This window comes from Callorhinchus milii, unplaced genomic scaffold (genome assembly GCF_018977255.1).
Source record: "Callorhinchus milii isolate IMCB2004 unplaced genomic scaffold, IMCB_Cmil_1.0 Scaffold8, whole genome shotgun sequence".
Lineage (NCBI taxonomy): Eukaryota > Metazoa > Chordata > Chondrichthyes > Chimaeriformes > Callorhinchidae > Callorhinchus > Callorhinchus milii.
Window position 1 is genome coordinate 18,734,708 of NW_024704749.1, and position 7,848 is coordinate 18,742,555.

Sequence of the window (7,848 nt, forward strand, 5' to 3'; positions counted from 1 at the left end):
ATTGGAATGGGACCAAGATCTAAATGCAAGCAAAATAACCAATAAATACAAGACAAAGATTCTCACTGAGAAATATAAAATGTTTATTGATCTGTGTGATATACAGATAGGATTAAAATCTCCCGAAAAAGAGACTTGGGGATGGAGATTAATGAAGATGATTGGGACACGATGTGGAGATTTAGTGGTTCGGTTCTGCCCTGTAGAGAAAGAAAAGCAATTGCATCATATTGCCAGAATTCGATACAACAGTCACTAAAAATAGTCAACAATTTTAACAAATTCAAGTTAAGGGTATTTACTATCCCAAATAATGAATCAAAGATTACAATGTTTCCAGTGTATTATATTGCAGATTAAATGTATATCTGTGGAAAATATGTCACATGAAAGGCAAACACTAAATAGACTTGAATAAATTTTAATATAATAAGAAATTGTGGTTGACTCATTATTAATTCGGACAGTGAAGACTCACATTTAGGACAATAAATTAAGTTTTAAGCTCCCACTGAAAGAGCATGTGCATAAAAGACATAAATGTTCAACTCCCCTGAGCCAATATATCACAGCAAATTGGAAGCCCAAAATGTTGCACTACATGTAGGTGCTGCGCCATTTGAAATCACGGATTTTGCTGAGTTTGCTGCTGTACAAAGCCCAAGGCTGGTAAGAGAAAATCATGGATATTGATGGGGGAATGCTCGGCACATCCAATATTCTGCACTCAAATTACCACTGATGTGGTGTTTCCTCAAAGGTTTTGAAGAGGGGATTTAATTTAATTAACAAGCTCGGAAGCAGCTTGCCTGGGAGATAAAATATACCCATTTAAGCTTTGAAAACTGCACTGAATAATAGGGTACAACCCAAGTTAAGGACCAAAAGATGCATCGATCTGTATAAAGTGCATCAGTTCTTGACTGTACCCCAACCTCTCTCAAGGGACACCAGTTACACAAGCTAATTGTTTTCTTTCGTCTTTTTCTTTTCTTCCGGAGTTAATACCAGCTTTTTCAGCAATATCATTTAATCGCTTCCTCAAGGACAGAGCAGAAAATGTTGTTTTGAAAAACAAATTATTTGCTGAGCACAAGTGCTATGAAAAGCCTCCTGCGGCTTAAAGATTTAGCAGAATTTGACATAACACTGATAGAATCTTCCCCCAAACTCAGATATATTTTAAAAACTAAACAAAGACTATGATGTAGCTTTTAAAATGCTTACTTTTTATCAAAGGCTTGTGACTGATATCAGCAGCAGGAGGAAAAGAACTGAAGCTCATATGAAGGGTAGGTGAATTCCAGCTGATTTTCCAAGTAGTACAACATATCTTACTTTCTCAATGGCGAGTGTAAAATAACCAATTGACAAAACAATATTTTCATACAATTTCTAGCAGATAATTCAACACTGGTGAAAAAGAATGGTGAAGATGTCCAGATTCTTTCCCACGGTCGCTTATGGCCTAGCCCTCTAAGACAGAAGCTGACATTTCATTTGGGAAAAGTTGTCTGAACAGCTACATAATATAATACTAACAGTATGAAACAAACGAGTGAACCTGTTAATAAAATTGCATGTCATGCTAGAAATAGCCTACTATATTGAACACATCTATTCGAAAGTGCAACAGATAAAACGCCGTGAATGCATACGTACTGCATGGTGAAATTAGTAATCACAATTGTCTTTTCAGAGAGGGTTTAGAGCACAACTCAGCTTCCAGTTAATATCTATACTACTGAGAAGTGAGAACTAAATAGATGCAGTTTTATCATATTAACAGTTTAACATACTGACATGACCAAACAGTTTCTACTTACGGCGTAATAGACTCCTTGTCGCTTTTCCAAAGGTCGGGTGACCTAAAAAAAAATACACCATCATGCCTACATTCTAAAGGAAAATGAAGCAATAGTGTAGAACCAATCAAATGAAAAACATGATTTTAAAACAGTTTCCAACACATTAAACACCGTTCTCATACAGCCTGATTCCCTAAGATAAGAACTGATATTCTATTTGGAAAGAAAATCCTTTGACGACTAACAAAATCCAATACATTGAAGCAAAACCCATTTTTGAAAGTTATTTTGTACTCTTAACTGAGAAAGCATGTTCAGTTGCAGTTCATATTACACTATGAAGTAAGCTTATCACATTTTTTTGCTAGTTTTATCTAAACTTTACTGATTACATCAGTCTATAACTGGACTAAATCTGGACTCAATCATGTTCTGTGAATCCCAGAAAAAACATAAATGGGTAACAGGAAAAGAGCAGAAAATTGAAATTATAATAGTTATGTCCAGTGGATGAGCTAGAACCAGTTTAGGCTCAATGGGTCAAATGCCTTTCTAGTATGCCATGTGGATAAAGATGCAGTAATTAAACACCGAGCCAATGTAAGAAGTAAACAAGTGAAGTTTATGACTCAATGCAATCTGAGCAATTTGTGTTGAGGAATTGATACCCAAAGTGAGATCAAAAAACAAAATGATACAGTCAGAGCACAAAACAGTGCATGTGATAGCGAACCAAATTATTATAAAAGATGGCTTGATAATAAGGAATGTAATTTGTGAGTTCTGTGCAGATACAAAACTAAACATAAGTAAGTCTGAATATTCAATTAAAGATTATTGAAATAAGGTCTGCTGAGATTATAAGGAAAATGAGGTACAGCAATCCAGTGGGTTATTTCATGTGAGAATCTAAAAGCTTAAAGCAAATATATAAAGTTTGTGGCCAGACAAAAGTAAAGGATGATAAATTGGGATATCTAGTTTACTTCATTATATTTAGGGACATGGAAAGAACAAGCAGGATAACTGACTTTAATAAGTGGGTAGGTAAACTGTGTGTACAAGAGGGAATTAAAAATTCAGATAACTGGAGCCCTCCCTCCCTGTAGCTGCATCTCATGTTTACCACAAATCCACCTCAGTGCTTTCAACCTCAACTTTCTAAATTTGCATTTGCAATGCGCCATTTGCAAAATTAATCTATTGGTATAGGTCAATAATAAAACCCATTGTTTTTTTGACAGAGGTACTCACAACTTTTGAACAGCCTTACGAAGAAGATGTGGATATAGGATAAGTACTATTCCGGCAACAGTTGTAGTGATGCAGAACACAGAAAGGAGACCAAGAACTGCCACGACAGCCTTCTCATTGCCCTCTTTAACCATCTCCGAACAGTCACATGCACCAAATGCTGAACAAATAGAAAAGGGAACCGATCATTCCCCAATAAAATAGTCTTACAGTTGACAAATATAATAATACTTGCATTTATTATAGCGCCTTATCACATCTTTAATTCAAAGCGCTTCACGGAGCATACTGTAAAGTGAATTTTCTGTATATTTTTGCGGGCAAAATATAGGAAAATTATGTAAATCCCACGATACACAATCTAGGTTAACTTCTATACTTCCTTTACTGTAAAATATAGATTATTACAGGACACTACAATACAAATGTACATTTATATAGTGCCTTTCACATCGGGAGGATGTCCCAAGGCGCTGGACAATCAGGGATTGGACCCAAACATAATAGTATATTGATTTAGTTACATTAATCATCAACACGGGGTTCCACTGATTCATCCACTACAAATTGTATTTGAATGAGACTTTCAGGAATACTCCTACCATAAGGATTTTTCAGGTACAACAATAACACTTTAAAGACTCTTCAGTAAACCATTTTGCAGCATACAATGTAGATATCCCCCTTCACTGATACATTTAATGAAACTTCATTGTAGTTATTCACACATATAATAGAAATGTATAGGTTTGTAGGTGGGATTCAGGCAACTTGTCCCAAATAGACACAATTATGTATTATAGGGGATGTCTTTCAACAGTGATCAAGTTGTCAGATTAAGACGTGGACATATTATACAATCCATCATAATTAGCACCGCACACTGACTTTCTTCTCTATAGTACAATATCCAATGTTTTACAAATTGAAATAGTTTTTACTTGCTTTTCTTCAGACAACAGAAAACATTACTACTTACGTTTTGACCTGCTTCCCATAGCTACACCTCCAGGATAAAGCTATTTAAAAAAAGGCAGAGTAAATGAAGCTAAGAATATGTAATGCTGCAGATATCTATAAGAAATTCAAAATTTGAGGTACTGCAAGTGGTTGAGTAGTGTATTTGAGAGGACGTACAGCCACATCCCCCTGCCCCCCCGCTCCCCACCAGCTCGGAGTCAAGCTCCGCCACTGTTAAGTGCTCTGAGATGCTACTCTGCGTGGAGGGCACTACATAAGTGCAAGTTGTTGCTGTTGTTGAGTAATTGCAATAGCAATCACTTCAACAGAGGTTCCGTACTGACTTTGTGAGGTGGAGTGAATATCCATGCAGGTTAACACAGTCAGCACCTGAGGTGAGAAACACTGACAGGAGCCAAGCAGGAGAGCCTCTCCGACTTATAAAAATAATCCTTGCATCTGATATAGTGCCTTATTATGTCTTTGAGACGTCTCAAAACGCTTCACAGAATATACTGTAAAGTGAATTGACTGTATATTTTGTGGGCAAAACGCGGCAGCCAATTGCGCACAGTAGCGTCCCACAACAGTCATGGATTGAGTAACCAAATTATTATTTTTTTAAAACGGTTTCTTTAAGGGATTATTAACCCCGGAAAAGCCATCCGTCAATCGACTAACAACTGGGTTCCTGCTTACTGCTAGGTAAACAGAGGTGTGTGGAATAAGAAAACTTGCCTAACATTTCGCCCTGCCCGGGAATCAAACCCAGGTCTTCTCGCTTGCGAGGCGAGTGCTCTAACCACTAAGCTACAGGACTTGTCACGATTCAACTGAAGAAAGTTGTGAGCTTATCCAGAACTAATGTGTACTGAGGATAGAGCCCCGAGGTACACTGCATGTCACTGTGCAGATGCAGGGTGAAAGAAAAGCAATCTTCCCAAAGGGTCTAATTAGTCTGGTATAACTCTGGACCTGTACCTTATTTTTGCTGGGGATGGGTGAGGGGTCTTGCCTGGAGCACTATAATTATATTGACAGCCCATCTAATAGTGTATTTGAGCAGACTGTGTCTTCTAGTGTGGTCTACAGAGTGTACATTGTGGTATTGCTGGAGTTTTACCAGCAAAAATAACAAAGCTTGCCCTTGGGGGCACAGAAGAGGAATACAGGCAGCAGTCCCAAGTATGTGTAAACATTGTCTGGCATGCTTCATGATACTTGCCTATTATTCCATTATTTTCATTCAATAAAAATATTTCCCTTCTAATATCGGTCGGTGAATAAGAAAAATACGAAAATTCAACATTTCAAAAGACTTGTTAATGCTGTCAGCATTCTTGCAGATTGAATTACTTACACCTCTGTGCAATATCTTCATGGTTGATTCAATGTGTGAAGGAACTTGAGGTGGAGCAGAAGGTGGAGCAGTAGTAGTTGGTGGAGGAGAAGGTGGTGGAGGAGAAACAGAAGCGTTTACTACTACTTTAAATGGTTGTGGTGGTTGCTCACTGACAGCAGTTACATTTTTTTCTGGTATTGATGGAGCATTCGCTGAAGTGGGATTAAATAAAAGTGTTACATCAATCAATATTGTTACGAGAGACAATTAAAAGCAGAATGCGATTTTTAAATTTAGAAAAGTATTATTTGAAAATGGGTCTTAAGAGTCCTGCATACAACGTTATCCCGCAAACAATTAACAGTACAGTCTACCTTATACAATAACCCACATCCCCTATGCACAGTGAGGCAGCCTTGGGGGTGGGGGGGGAAAGAGTATGCAATTGCTTAGTAGAACGACACGCTCCCAGGATGGAGAGTTGGATCTGATGGCTGCCGTAGGAATGGCCACAGGAATTAATTGCCTCCAAATCCCACAACATTTACATAAACTTTCCATAGAAACGATTTAAATTGTACTACTACAGTTCAAAGAGTTTATTATTATTATTATTTTGCTGTAATCAGTGCCAGTCGAAATTAGCATTTGAGGGCAGCCACGATCGTGTAGTGGATAAAGCTGCAGTTTACGGACCATACTCTTGTCCGTCTCAGCTGGTGTTTCTTTGGGAGGATAAATTGGCCCCTGGTCTTCCCAGGGTTAGAAATAGAAAAGCAGTTTCTGCTCTTGGTCACTCTTCAGCCCCTTCCACTGGTTGTGCATGTATTTGGCAGCAAAGTGAGTTGATTTCAGCCTGAGCTGTGATACCCTTTCCAGTTAAAAAATGCCTAACATGCATTGCCCAGGTTCACACAGGTACCAACAAGTGCCTGTGGCTCTTCATCATAGCAAATGGCAGCAGACCAAGATACATAAGCTAGTTGGGAGAAACAAATCGTATAAAAATTGGACATACATTTTTTAAATGAAATTCGTCTCAGGGGATTGCATAGGGAGGTTAAGTTGGCGGGTAGGCTTCAGTCTACTCTAGAAGATGGTGGCAATGCGTTCAACACATTGAGTAGTTGAGTTCCACAGCAGACTGCTTGGAATTATGATGAGCAAGTTGGATCCATTCATTTTTTTAAGACTGAGGTGAACAGATACTTGTTAGGTAAGGGTATCAAGGGATAAGGGGCAAGAGCAGGTAATTGAAGTCGAGGTACAGTTCAGCCGGAACAGGCTCAAGCAGCTGAAAGGCCGACTCCTGTTTCTATATAGTTCTTAGTAAAGCCTATTCATCTTGTAAGAGGGAGCAAAAGCAAGTGGGCTATCTTGGTCTTTACTGGTTTCGATGGTGCCTAGCAAAAAAGAGAACATAACAGAATCATTTCATCTGCCTGGCTTGCTGATCCAACACCTGAGCAAAGCAAGTCCACAGTGCTCCAGGGTGATGTTGAGGAATGAAGAGGTAGACATGGCACTGAGAAAAGAACTCTTCCCACTCAGCTTCTAATAACCCTGCAAGCTAACACCCTTAATTGATATTCTGGACAAACAGAAGGAACATAGAAATAAATGTACCAGACTATTGCAGATGATCTGTCTTGGCCCAGGTTCTGCTTCTTTTGAGTAATACAGTCCACATATTACAGAATGCAATATAGTCACTACACTGAACAACAATTACCTGGGAAGGACATTTCAATGTTTTGACAATCTACGACTATATCAAATTAAATGATTATCAGATATTACAGATTACAGGAGGTATAGGCCCAAGCCCAAACACAAGGGAACCAGACATTCTATGTTTTATTTACTTTTCTACATTCACATTCTCTTCAGTAGGAAAGGTCTGATTATCAATTAAGCTGCCAGCATGAACAGGAAATTATTGTATATGAAAAAACATTGCTAATCACCTCAAAATAACATCCCCTACATTTCAGATATGCATAAAGACATAAATTTCTATTTTGCTCCTTAGAGAATTCACTATGGCATCCTCAGCAAGTATATTAATATTTTCATGTAATTCAAGAAAATGCGTACAAAGGTTTCCATCCGTTATAAAAGATAAGCTTAAATTTCAGTTTATACAATTACATTTGTATAGCGCCTTTCACGTCGGGAGAATGTTCCAAGGCGCTGGGCAGTCAGGGATTTGGACCCAAGCAGGGGGCTTGAGATCAGGGAGGGTGGAGGGCAGGGAGGGTAGCCAAAGGCTATAATTATAGTACCGTGCTTAATTATATTGCTATAATTACATAGGCATGAAACAATTCCCCATTTTTAATATGCACATCTGCACTCAGCACTCAGTGGAGGTTAGACACTCGGCAAAAATTATATCTACTGCACCCTCAGAAAAGCAATTTATTCTACAGTACATCGTGCCAGTGTGTCATTCCAATTTCCACACCAAAGCACTTTAGGACC